The sequence below is a fragment of the Paroedura picta genome, chromosome 3 (assembly GCF_049243985.1).
Source record: "Paroedura picta isolate Pp20150507F chromosome 3, Ppicta_v3.0, whole genome shotgun sequence".
In the NCBI taxonomy this organism is placed as follows: domain Eukaryota; kingdom Metazoa; phylum Chordata; class Lepidosauria; order Squamata; family Gekkonidae; genus Paroedura; species Paroedura picta.
The window spans coordinates 107,452,864-107,464,942 of NC_135371.1; the positions used below are offsets into that span (position 1 = coordinate 107,452,864).

At 43.2% G+C, this 12,079-nt stretch overlaps 2 protein-coding genes across 3 annotated transcripts in view; one reads left to right on the forward strand and one right to left on the reverse strand.

The window, feature by feature from the left end:
- The window catches only part of KCNIP1 (potassium voltage-gated channel interacting protein 1), a 776,797-nt gene that overhangs the window by 696,159 nt on the left and 68,559 nt on the right, over positions 1–12,079 (reverse strand). The window lies entirely within an intron of this gene.
- KCNMB1 (potassium calcium-activated channel subfamily M regulatory beta subunit 1) overlaps positions 1–12,079 on the forward strand; it is a 42,454-nt gene that overhangs the window by 13,716 nt on the left and 16,659 nt on the right. The window lies entirely within an intron of this gene.

A 12,079-nucleotide genomic window follows, 5' to 3' on the forward strand; every position in this document is an offset into this window, starting at 1 on the left:
AGGCGAAGTTGTGGTGCGGCGGGGCCAGCAGGCCGCATGCCACATGGGAGGGCAGGACGGTCAGGCAGCGATGTTCCTCGGTGGTGAGGAGGCTCAAAATGGCTACCGCCAGCTGAAGGCAGGCTCCCGTGGAGGGTGGGCAGTCAGGAAAGCATGCTATCAAGCGGAGGGCCCAATCGGCTGGCGCAAAGTGCCAGCCAATTGAGCCCTCTGCTTGTAAGTTCGGGGGCAAGAGCCCAATCGGTGGGCCTCCTCATCATGGACGAATTCCTCCCACACAGGGCTTACCGCTTTATTTTTACCACGGAGTGTCAACTGTGAATTATGGTAAATTATTAAACTGTGTTAACCATATGATAATTCTTTGCTAAAACAGCCAATCAGTCCCCTTAAACTCATTTGTAGTTCACAAAAACATTGGACAAATAAAACTGTCTACATTAGTGATTAACAGATGTCAATTTACCATTTGTTGCTGGCCCCATCCGTCTCCACCCAAGAGTGGAAACATCCCTGCAAGTGACAAGCTGTGCTGGCAACTATCTTGTCCTGAGACCAGAGAGTTAAATTCAGAATTACATTACACATTACTAACATCACATTACAGTCACATTGTCCAAAATAAGATAAATTAAAAAGAAGAGAGGATTGTGAGGAATGTGCATATAAGAGTTGAATGAGGTTAGCATGCATAGTGAGATAAAAAACCCTATGTCCTTGCTGAGTCCAGGGTATTACATTATATATGCCATCAAAGGCCAACAATACCCCTCTGTTCTCTACATAGGGCAAACAGTTCAAATCCTCTGCCAAAGAATTAATGGACATAAATCTGACATCAAAAATCACAGAACTGAAAAATCTGTAGGGGAACACTTCAACCTTCCAGAACATTCAATAAGGGACCTCAAAGTAGCTGTTTTATTGCAAAGGAACTTCAAGAACAGACTAGAAAGAGAGATTGCACAAATGCAAGTTATTACAACACTCAAAACAATGCAAGATGATCTTGAAAATTAATTCAAAATTAAATTCAAAAGATTTTTCGGCTAAACATCCAGAAGAAGTTCCTGACCGAGTTAATGGAACAGGAGGTATTCTGCACGGAGCCAAATAAAACAATTTAAAAAAACAACCAGTTTAGACTGCTTTATTATATTACAATTGTTGTTCTGCATTGAATATAGTCTGTTGAAAAACTGCATTGCAATGCTTTCTGCATGAAACAATTCATAACCCTGCCCCCTGTAGTTTTGCCAACTCTGCTTTGTTCTCAAATGCACTCTCTAATCTGCATAACTAAAGATCTTCTCTGCATGGCTAATAGGCCATCTCAGGCAGGCAGGAGAGAAATGAATTGGTGAAAAGCATTTTTCAGAAACAACGCTTCAAGGACGCTTAAAGCACCGAAGAGGCAGTTCACCATGCAGAGCAAAATCAGTTTTGCGGAGTAAATTAACTGTTCTGTGCATAGATCAGAAAAACAACAGCTTATCCATCATGCAGAAGAGGCACTGGTTTCCTCAGGAGGTGGGTGGGTTCTCCTTCTTTGGAAGTTTTTAAGCAGAGGCTCGATAGTCATCTGAAATAAATGCTGATTTTATGAACTTAGGCAGATTGTGAGTGGGTGGGCAGGAAGGTGTTTTCCAGTGTTTGGCTCTAGTGGCCCTTCCTTGCATACCCAGGTAATTGCTAATTGCCACTGTGGGATGGTAGGTTAATTTCCTCCAGGCTAGGTTTGTGTTTGGTAGAGAGATCACTTGGCATGGAATTGGGGTCATTGTGGGTGGGCAGGTAGTTGTGGATTCCTGCATTGTGCAGGAGGTTGGACTAGATGATCCGGAAGGTCCCTTCCAACTCTGTGATTCTATGATAAACTGTTGAACCAAAGTTTGTCTCCTCTACCTGAACTTGTCATTGCTGTTGTCAGCCATTATGTTGAGTCTGACTCTTGGCATTCCCATGGCACAGCTGCTGCCATGATCCCCTATCCCGCTCCAGCTCCTTCAGCTGTGCAGTGTTCTGGCTGGCATCCATCCCAATCATGTCCAACCACCACACCCTCCGTCAGCCTGGTTTCCTTTATCCACTGCTCAATCCTATCACAATTACTTTCTCCATTGAGTTGGCTCACATGATGTGGCCAAAGTAAGTGAGCTGGAATTTCATGATTTTGCCTACCAGTGATATATCAGACTTTATGTGCTGTAGTATCTCCTTGTTTGCGACTTTTGCTGCCCATGAAATCCACAGAAGCCTTATCCAACACCAGAGTTCAAATAAATCGATTCTTCTCTTATCCAGTTTCTTCATCATCTACCTTTCACAGCCGTAAGTGGCTATTGGAAATATGATAGGTCTAACTAATATACATTTGGTAGTCATGCTTATGTCCTTGCTTTTCCATGTTCAGTTGAAGCTCATAATTTCTTAGCAACCCAGAGCAATTTGACATTTTATTTCCATAGTGCAATCGTCATTCACATCAATTTGTGTTCCTAGAAAAATGAATTCTTGAATGCATTCCATCACTTCACCATCAATTGTTATTGTGACATGTCTATGTTTTGCAGTGATCATTATTTTTGTCTTTTTAGTGTTTAAGAAACTACTGGCAATTATATGAATTGCTGTCCTACAAGTTTCTAAGCACGTGAAAGTCATATTAGCCATAACTGCTTTTGCAGTATATTATTGTGAAACTCTTCTCCATCTGACATCATAATAAAGTGAACATTTAGCATAAACAAATGTCATGCTTTCTGTTATCTACAGCTCCAAGTCTAACCATCACACAGAATCTGAACAAATTATAATTCCCCATGTCAAACTATATCAGTAAACCCACAACACAAGATTAAAATTTCTGGAACTTTCCTAACAGCAACAATCTGCTAGTAACTCAGCAAGGAAACACTGGAATTTGTATCATAATGTACATTTGAAATTCTTTTCTGTAAATTTTGTCTTCCATTTTAATGCTGTTGTAATTTGAACATCCCAGTGCAATTTTCTAGCCAGACTATATTGTGAGAATTTTTTGACATTTACAATGTAAATTTCAACAGCTGTGCAATAACTACAATGCAATAACTAGACAACTTGTGCGTGTACCATATATAAAACTACAGTAGCTATGAATATGCATTTTGGTATGAAGAAATATTAATTCAATTTAAAAAAAAACCTCTTTTCTTTAAATATGAATAAACAGGCTCATAAAAATATTATTTGTGTTCATTATCTGTTTTCTTGCACTGCCAAATACTTCACAGTCTCTATTTTACATGTAAGAATATTAGCTGCAAAAAAAGCACCCTTATGACGCTACTTCCCTCCCCTCAGAGGCAAGATTTTCCCTCCATTTTCTTTCCTTTTACGCAGTGGTCCCCAATCTTTTTATCACCGGGGACCACTCAATGCCGGGGACCACTCACCAGGGACCACTCAACACCTTTTACTGAGGCCCGGTGGGGGGGGTAGTTTACTCCTCTACTCTCAACCACTGCCCTAACGCTCTCTGATCACTATGGTAATGTTTAAACATCCCTTCAAAATAAGATACAGACACGCCACAACAATGAACATAAGGAACATTTTATTTTCATGGAAATTTTAACTCATGACAATGACAAATCAATGGGAACCTTGAGCTTGTTTCTCTGCAACGAGATAGTCCCATCTGGGAGTGGTGGGAGACAATGACACCCGAAGTGTGTTGTAAATGGCCGGGGGGGGGGGGTGAAGTAAAGGGCCGGGGGGGAAGGCATCCTTCGGGGCCTACCTCCAATTAGTTGGCGGACCACATGTGGTCCGCGGCCCACAGGTTGGGGATCGCTACTTTTACGGACTGGGCACCTCTAGTTATGTGTTTTATTATTTGCTGAAGAACTATGGGTGTCCCACCCTGTCACAGTAAGATATTTTGGCTGCTGGCATTTACCAGATTTTGAAGTTTATGAGTTTTTTGTACATACATGTTAATGATTTTGTCAAGCATTATCAACCAATGCATGTTGCTGTATACATTTATTTTCTGTGTAGCAAGCCTTATTGAAATTTGTATATGCCACTTCACATGGATAATGGGAAACTTGTGTTTCTCGAACTTGTCCACATAAACAAGAGCTAGATTTTCATGCTACAAAATTCTAATTTTCACAGAATGCAGAACAGGCAGATCATGTGAGAAGTTACTGCATATCAAACTGTACAGTCATGGTTACCTCTTCAGTCCCTGCCCTTTCAACACATTCTCAATCCCCACCCCCAAAATCAGAAAACACTCTGGGGCAGCCTGTGATAGCCATCTTTCTCAGAGTTTCACCTTCCATGTTGATGATCTTTAGTCTTGAAATTGATTAGTATTGTAGCCATTTAATGTTGATTGTAGCCATTTAATGTCTGATTCTGTGAACTTAGGCATATTGTGAGTAGGTGAGCAGCAGAGACTGTTGGTGCTTGGCTCTAATAACCCTTACTTGATTGCCCAGGGAAATGCCAATCGCCAGTTTGGGATCAGGAAGCAAATTTCTTCCAGGCCAGCCACAATAAAAAAAAAATCCATCTAGATAAGTCTGCTTGTATCAGTTTCCAAGTCTTCCCTATCATTTCTGAAAAGGTTACAATTTTGTCCAGTCATATTCATCCATAGATATTTAATAAAACCTGTGGATACTGTGCTTTCTGTATTCTACATAAGAGCTTCTTCTTGTTGCATTAAGAATTCCATTCTCTTTTTTTGCCTTCTTCCTGTTACGTAATTTTATATTATTATTATTATTATTATTATTATTATTATTATTATTATTATTATTATTATTATTATTATTATGTATTAGATTTATTTCCCGCCACTCCCCGTAGGCTTGTGGTGGGTCACAATAGTCTTATCCCCATTAAAATACCCATTAAAAGACTTTAAAAACAATCCCAACATGGCGGAAGCTCTCACTATTCCAACCCCCTGCTATCAGAGCGGCAGGGAGGGTGGGGAGGAGATCTAACTTACTAGGTCCGGGGGGGGGATGCTGGCACCCATTCGCTGACCCCGGCCTCAACCAAAATTCTGAAAGGATCCAAATTCTTCACTTGTTGTTGTTAGGTGCGAAGTCGTGTCTGACCCATCGCGACCCCATGGACAATGATCCTCCAGGCCTTCCTGTCCTCTACCATTCCCCGGAGTCCATTTAAGTTTGCACCTACTGCTTCAGTGACTCCATCCAGCCACCTCATTCTCTGTCGTCCCCTTCTTCTTTTGCCCTCGATTGCTCCCAGCATTAGGCTCTTCTCCAGGGAGTCCTTCCTTCTCATGAGGTGGCCAAAGTATTTGAGTTTCATCTGCAGGATCTGGCCTTCTAAAGAGCAGTCAGGGCTGATCTCCTCTAGGACTGACCGGTTTGTTCGCCTTGCAGTCCAAGGGACTCGCAAAAGTCTTCTCCAGCACCAGAGTTCAAAAGCCTCAATTCTTTGACGCTCTGCCTTCCTTATGGTCCAACTTTCGCAGCCATACATTGCAACTGGGAATACCATAGCCTTGACTAAACGCACTTTTGTTGGCAGGGTGATGTCTCTGCTTTTTAGGATGCTGTCTAGATTTGCCATAGCTTTCCTCCCCAGGACAAGCGTCTTTTAATTTCTTTGCTGCAGTCCCCATCTGCAGTGATCTTGGAGCCCAGGAAAATAAAATCTGTCACTATCTCCATTTCTTCCCCATCGATTTGCCAGGAATTGAGAGGGCCGGATGCCATGAACTTTGTTTTCTTGATGTTGAGTTTCAAGCCAACTTTTGTACTCTCCTCCTTCACCCGCATCAACAGGCTCTTTAGTTCCTCTTCACTTTCTGCCATTAGAGTGGTATCATCTGCATATCTAAGGTTGTTGATATTTCTCCCTGCAATCTTGATCCCAATTTGTGACTCCTCTAATCCCGCCTTTCTCATGATGTGCTCCGCATACAAATTAAATAGGCAAGGCGACAGTATACAGCCTTGCCGAACTCCTTTCTCAATTTTGAACCAATCAGTGATTCCATGTTCAGTTCTCACTGTTGCTTCTTGACCTGCATATAAGTTTCTCAGGAGACAAATAAGATGCTCTGGTATTCCCATCTCTTCAAGAACTTGCCACAATTTGTTGTGCTCCACACAATGAAAGGCTTTAGCATAGTCAATGAAGCAGAAGTAGATGTTCTTCTGGAACTCCCTAGCTTTCTCCATGATCCAGCATATGTTGGCAATTTGATCTCTAGTTCCTCTGCCTCTTCGAAATCCTGCCTGTACTTCTGGAAGTTCTCGGTCCACATATTGCTGGATCCTAGCTTGTAGGATCTTGAACATAACTTTGCTAGCATGAGAAATGAGTGCAATGGTGCAGTAGTTTGAACATTCTTTGGCATTGCCCTTCTTTGGGATTGGAATGTAAACTGACCTTTTCCAATCCTGTGGCCATTGTTGAGTTTTCCAAATTTGCTGGCATATTGAGTGTAGCACTTTTACTGCATTGTCCTTTAAGATTTTGAATAGTTCAACTGGAATGTTGTCACCACCACTAGCTTTATTGTTGCTCAGACTTCCTAAGGCCCATTTGACTTCACAATCCAGGATGTCTGGCTCCAGGTCAGTAACTACCCCATTGCGGTCATCGGGGATGTTAAGCTCGCTCTTGTATAGATCTTCTGTATAATTTTGGAGATATGAAGAGAACGTTTCATGCAAAGGTGGGTATGATAAGGGACCAAAATGGTAGGGACCTCACAGAAGCAGAAGAGATTAAACAAAGGTGGCAAAATTATACAGAAGAACTATACAAGAGCGAGCTTAATATCCCTGATGACCACAATGGGGTAGTTACTGACCTGGAGCCAGACATCCTGGAATGTGAAGTCAAATGGGCCTTAGGAAGTCTGAGCAACAATAAAGCTAGTGGTAGTGACAGCATTCCAGTTGAACTATTCAAAATCTTAAAGGATGATGCAGTAAAAGTGCTACACTCAATATGCCAGCAAATTTGGAAAACTCAACAATGGCCACAGGATTGGAAAAGGTCAGTTTACATTCCAATCCCAAAGAAGGGCAATGCCAAAGAATGTTCAAACTACCGCACCATTGCACTAATTTCTCATGCTAGCAAAGTTATGCTCAAAATCCTACAAGCTAGGCTCCAGCAATATGTGGACCGAGAACTTCCAGAAGTACAGGCAGGATTTCGAAGAGGCAGAGGAACTAGAGATCAAATTGCCAACATACGCTGGATCATGGAGAAAGCTAGGGAGTACCAGAAGAACGTCTACTTCTGCTTCATTGACTATGCTAAAGCCTTTGATTGTGTGGAGCACAACAAATTGTGGCAAGTTCTTAAAGAGATGGGAATACCAGAGCATCTTAGTTGTCTCTTGAGAAATTTATATGCAGGTCAAGAAGCAACAGTGAGAACTGAACATGGAATCACTGACTGGTTCAAAATTGAGAAAGGAGTTCGGCAAGGCTGTATACTGTCGCCTTGCCTATTTAACTTGTATGCAGAGCACATCATGAGAAATGCGGGATTAGAGGAGTCACAAATTGGGATCAAGATTGCAGGGAGAAATATCAACAACCTCAGATATGCAGATGATACCACTCTAATGGCAGAAAGTGAAGAGGAACTAAAGAGCCTGTTGATGCGGGTGAAGGAGGAGAGTGCAAAAGTTGGCTTGAAACTCAACATCAAGAAAACAAAGATCATGGCATCCGGCCCTCTCAATTCCTGGCAAATAGAAGGGGAAGAAATGGAGATAGTGACAGATTTTATTTTCCTGGGCTCCAAGATCACTGCAGATGGGGACTGCAGCAAAGAAATTAAAAGACGCTTGCTCCTGGGGAGGAAAGCTATGGCAAATCTAGAGAGCATCCTAAAAAGCAGAGACATCACCCTGTCAACAAAAGTGCGTTTAGTCAAGGCTATGGTCTTCCCAGTTGCAATGTATGGCTGCGAAAGTTGGACCATAAGGAAGGCCGAGCGTCAAAGAATTGAGGCTTTTGAACTCTGGTGCTGGAGAAGACTCTTGCGAGTCCCTTGGACTGCAAGGCGAACAAACCGGTCAGTCCTAGAGGAGATCAGCCCTGACTGCTCTTTAGAAGGCCAGATCCTGAAGATGAAACTCAAATATTTTGGCCACCTCATGAGAAGGAAGGACTCCCTGGAGAAGAGCCTAATGCTGGGAGCGATCGAGGGCAAAAGAAGAAGGGGACGACAGAGAATGAGGTGGCTGGATGGAGTCACTGAAGCAGTAGGTGCAAACTTAAATGGACTCCGGGGAATGGTAGAGGACAGGAAAGCCTGGAGGATCATTGTCCATGGGGTCGCGATGGGTCGGACACGACTTCGCACATAACAACAACAACATAATTTTGCCACCTTTGTTTAATCTCTTCTGCTTCTGTGAGGTCCCTACCATTTTGGTCCCTTATCATACCCACCTTTGCATGAAACGTTCTCTTCATATCTCCAATTTTCTTGAAAAGATCTCTGGTCCTCCCCATTCTATTGTTTTCTTCTATTTGTTTGCACTGTTCATTTAAGAAGGCATTCTTATCTCTTCTAGCTTTTCTCTGGAATTCTGCATTCAATTGGGTGTATCTTTCTCTTTTTCCCTTGCCTTTCACTTCCCTTCTCTCCTTAGCTATTTGTAAAGCTTCCTCAGACAGCCATTTTGATTTCTTGCATTTCTTTTTCTTTGGTATGGTTTTAGTTGCTACCTCTTGTACAATGTTGCGAACCTCCGTCCATAGTTCTTCAGGCACTCTGTCTATCAGATCTAATTCCTTGAATCTATTTGTCACCTCTACTGTATATTCGTCGGGGATATGATTCAGTTCATACCTGAGTGGCCTAGTGCTTTTCCCTACTTTCTTCAATTTAAGCCTAAATTTTGCAACAAGAAGCTGATGATCTGAACCACAATCAGCTCCTGGTCTTGTTTTTATTGACTGTATAGAACTTCTCCATCTTTAGCTGCAGAGCACATAGTAAATCTGATTTCTGTGTTGACCGTCTGGTGATGTCCATGTGTAGAGTCGCCTCTTGGGTTGTTGGAAGACTGTTTGCTATGACCATTGTATTCTCTTGACAAAATTCTACCAGCCTGTGCCCTGCTTCATTTTGTACTCCAAGGCCAAACTTGCCTGTTATCCCGGTTATCTTTTGGCTTCCTACTTTAGCATTCCAATCCCCCATGATGATAAGCACATCATTTTTTGGCGTTGCTTCTAGAAGGTGTTGTAGGGCTTCATAGAACTGATCAACTTCATCCTCTTCAGCAGCAGTGGTTGGGGCATAGACCTGGATCACTGTGATGTTGAATGGTTTGCCTTGGATTCGAACTGAGATCATTCTGTCATTTTGGGGATTATATCCCAAGACTGCTTTTCCTTCTCTCTTATTGATTATGAAGGCTACTCCATTTCTTCTGCGAGATTCCTGTCCACAGTAGTATACCTGATGGTCATCTGAATTAAATTCACCCATTCCTGTCCATTTTAGTTTACTGATTCCTAAAATGTCAATGTTCAGTCTTGTCATTTCTTGTTTAACCAGATCCAGCTTGCCTTGATTCATGGATCTGACGTTCCAGGTTCCTATGGAATAAAAATGTTTACAGCATCGGACTGTCTTTTCGCCACCAGTTACTTCCACAACTGAGCGTCCTTTCGGCTTTGGCCCAGTCGCTTCATTCATTCTGGTGCTACTCGTACTAGCCGTCTGCTCCTCCCCAGTAGCATATTGGACACCTTCCGACCTGAGGGGCTCATCTTCCGGCGTCATAACGTTTTGCCTTTTGAACGTGCCCATTGGGTTTTCATGGCAAAGATACTGGAGTGGTTTGCCATTTCCTTCTCCAGTGGATCACCTTTTGTCAGAGCTCTTAGCTATGACCTGTCCGTCTTGGGTGGCCCTGCACGGCATAGCTCATAGCTTCTTGTTCCATTATATATTGTACCAGTATTTCTGGACCCACATTGTCTGCAAAGCTTTTCATTTTTATTCCTTCAATCCTTAGGTCTTGTAACTAAAGTATCTATCATTGGGATAAAGGTGACAGGGGGCAGCCCTGACATGTTCCTTTTTTTAAAAATCAATTTTGCTTCTTTTAGTTTTTCATGTATTAAAAACCTTGCTTGTTGATTTGAATATATCCAGTTCCAGAATTCTGGGCTACAGTCCCATACTGAAGTACATTCAGTAGAAAAGGCCATGTTAGATTATCAAATATTTTCTCTGCCTTCAAAAATAAAAATGCTATTTTCTCCCGCCCCTGACCCCTTCACAAATTGAATTTCATTTCTTATAAATTGTATACTAGTGAATAGTGATACATTTATTTGTATATAGCCATAGGCCTTTACAAAATATAAAATACAAATTTATAAACAGTAAAACATTGTTCCACTATGGCCAAGCTGCCACATGGATTGCACATTCCCTTTTAGCAGCCATAGACTGTCCCTAGATGTGCCACTGTCCTCAACTCAGACAGGCTCCTTGGTATACCGGGGAGCTTCGGGAGAGAAAGAGGCAAGTCATGCAACTAGAGCGAGTATGGCTGAAAGCCCGTGATGAAGCAGCAAGGACATCTTATTGCACACTTATGAGAGCGTATGAAATGGCAGTGAAAGTAATGAGATTGGATTTTTTTGTTGTGGAAATTGTGCCTGCAAGCTCCCACCCAGCACAATTGTTTAGGCTAGTTTGGAACCTACCACCCTCAAAGCGAGGTGCCAAAATGTTAGTAAATTGGATCTCAGCTGTGAGCCATTATCGAGCTTTTTTGTAGATAAAGACTTGTCACTCCGCCACGATCTCCTTGCCACAGTTGATAGAGATAGGGAGCTAGAGGCCTGCTAGCTGCCTTTGGAGGTGACATTTGATGGTTTCAGGTGTGCTCTCTATAACCAAAGTGGACAAGCTGTTAGGGGTGGTGAGGGCAATCACTTGCCCCTTGGATCCTTACCCATCTTGGCCACTCAAAGGGGGTGGCCAGTGGATAGGAGGCCAGCTCTATGATATTATCATTCTCTCCCTGTCTAATGGGGGGTTCCTGGAGTGGATGAAGGAGGCAGTGATTCTCCCTCTCCTTAAAAAACCATTGCTGGATCCGCGGGACCCAGCCAGCTACCACCCAGCCTTGCATTTGGTATTTCTGGGTAAGGTGGTTGAAAGGACTGCCATGGAACAGCTCTTGGCATAGTTGAAGGAAATTTTGGTGCTCGACCCATAACAGTTGGGCTTCCATCCTGACCATGGGGTGGAGACAGTACTGGTCACCTTGTTGGAAGATCTCTGTCGCCAGCTTAATCAGGGCAGTAATGTTAGATCTGTTGGCCGCATTTGATATGGTCGATCACGAGCTGTTGGCCCCTTGCTGTGGTGGGGATTTGGGGTACAGTGGCTGCGCTCCTTTCTCCAAAACCGGACCCAGAGGGTGGCAGCGGGGAATGAGGTGTCACGCCCTCGTCGACTCCATTGTCCTGCCCCACAGGGGGAGGTGCTCTCCCCCACTTTGTTCAACATACTTAAGGTTATCACTTGGAGGAGGGCAGGATGCTGTTTCTATTGGCTGCAGAGGAAAGGACACGCTGTAATGGGTTTAAAGTACAAGTACAACGATATAAGCTAGATATCAGGAAATAAAATTTCCCCCTCACTGGCAGTCTTCAAGCAAAGGGTAGATACACACTTTTCTTGGATGCTTTAGGATGCTTTGGGCTGATCCTACGTTGAGCAGGGGGTTGGACTAGATGGCCTGTATCGCCCCTTCCAACTGTATGATTCTATGATTCTAACATCTTTATGCGCCCTATGACCAGCTGTTACGGAGTTTTGGGCTGGGTTGTCATCAAATTGCAGATGACGCGCAGCTCTATCTCTACATGGATGGCCAGGGGCCCCCTGGAATCCATTTGCCAGATGTTTAGCAGCCGCCTGCACACGTTTGCTCCCAGGCCGCCCCCTCCTTCCACCCCCGAAGGCAGTCCCCAGCCCTCAAAAGGTTGGGGGCCACTGTAGTAGAACACAACCACACACCACTCAGCCAATCCAG